This window comes from Sinocyclocheilus rhinocerous, unplaced genomic scaffold (assembly GCF_001515625.1).
Source record: "Sinocyclocheilus rhinocerous isolate Xijiao unplaced genomic scaffold, SAMN03320098_v1.1 scaffold804, whole genome shotgun sequence".
Classification (NCBI taxonomy): Eukaryota; Metazoa; Chordata; class Actinopteri; order Cypriniformes; family Cyprinidae; genus Sinocyclocheilus; species Sinocyclocheilus rhinocerous.
The window spans coordinates 254807-256601 of NW_015644009.1; the positions used below are offsets into that span (position 1 = coordinate 254807).

The window sequence follows — 1795 nt, forward strand, 5'->3', positions numbered from 1 at the left end:
CACACACACATTGTTTGTCCACAGAATAATTACACATTATTAAATAAAAAGCGTCCCCGCACGAACCTCTACCTCCGCCAGCAGGACCTCAATTTCAGACTCAGTAAAGTTTTTTTTTTTTCTTCTTCTCTTTGTGCTCGTCATTCTCAAACATAAAAATTTGGAGAAATTCAGATATTGGCATCTGCTCTTTTATATGGTAATGATATTAATTAGGGGGCGTTTACAGGGCGGAGATCTGACACCAGTCAGCTGTGCACAATTTCAAGATCATTTGCGATTTATAAATGTCACATCTGGAAGAGAGGCGTACGCACGTGTTTTTGTGCGCACGTTCGTTTTCTCTGAATTGCACTTATGCACTTTTTAGAAATGATCTTAGAACAAATTTAGGACGGTTTATACGCAACATTTTTTAAATGAGGCCCCAGGATCTTAATATTCACATTTAAACATCTTAACAAATTATCCAAAAATGACCAGAACACATATGATCAGAATACAAACTTTATTACAGATATGTTTTATCCAGTGTTTTGTGTTCCCTCAGTGTGCAAAAGGCTCATAAATGCAGACGCACAAAAGCGCTCTTTTCTCTATTGTGGGGACTTTTATTTTGGCGGAATTCCGTGCGTTCTGTGGAGTGCTTCACAGCGCCGCGCAATCGCAATCTAGTATTGCATCAGCCATCATTGGTCCTCAGCGGGAATGAGCCATGCGATTCCGTTACAAACGGCAATCATACGATTATCTTTATGTTCCTTTGAGTGTTTAAGTTTGTGTGCTTCCAGAGAGAAAACCACACCCACATACATGAGTGTATGCTGACCCGTCAAAGGACATAAGGTTCAAGATGATACTGCTCTGCATCAGTATTAATGCTCATCTATAATATGTGCACAATCTGAGCACTGGATAATGCACTTCGCTATAATCTGGCTTCCCCTCTGCATATGCCTGTAACAATAAATCTGGTGAACTCGATTCCTTCTCCGGCTTTGGTGTTCTAACCGGCACACGCGGATCAACTCCACCTACTTAGCAAATAGTATTGCATCAGCCATTATTGGTCCTCAGCGGGAATGAGCCATGCGATTCCGTGACAAACGGCAATCATACGATTATCTTTATGTTCCTTTGAGTGTTTAAGTTTGTGTGCGTCCAGAGAGAAAGTGAGTATTGTAACTTTAACTGTTATTCAAGCGGAGTTGATTGCTGTTTACTGAATATATATGTTTAAGATATGTGACTATACAAAATGGATGCTAGTGTGAAGTATAGTAACATTTGAGTTCTCACTCAGTGTAAATGTAGTAATGTAAGCTGTTAATGATGTTCCATTATAATAATGTTAGTTTCAAATGCTACATTGTGTGATGTTTGGGGGAAGCCAGTTGCTTCGTAATGCCATTCATGTTGTGATGGATGTGAGCATATAAATGTTGTGGATTGTAATAATAAGAACCATTGGTTGTTAGAATGTATCTTTATTTGTTTGTTGCAGACCACACCCACATACATGAGTGTATGCTGACCCGTCAAAGGACATAAGGTTCAAGATGATACTGCTCTGCATCAGTATTAATGCTCATCTATAATATGTGCACAATCTGAGAACTGGATAATGCACTTCGCTATAATCTGGCTCCCCCTCTGCATATGCCTGTAACAATAAATCTGGTGAACTCGATTCCTTCTCCGGCTTTGGTGTTCTAACCGGCACACGCGGATCAACTCCACCTACTTAGCAAAAGCTAGCACCTTACAGTCCTTAGCCCCTCAGCTACAGTAGTTC

General features: G+C 40.1%; 1 protein-coding gene across 1 annotated transcript in view; it reads left to right on the forward strand.

The window, feature by feature from the left end:
- LOC107757841 (solute carrier family 2, facilitated glucose transporter member 4) overlaps positions 1–1795 on the forward strand; it is a 67861-nt gene that overhangs the window by 56760 nt on the left and 9306 nt on the right. The gene's annotated exons all lie outside the window — the stretch shown is intronic.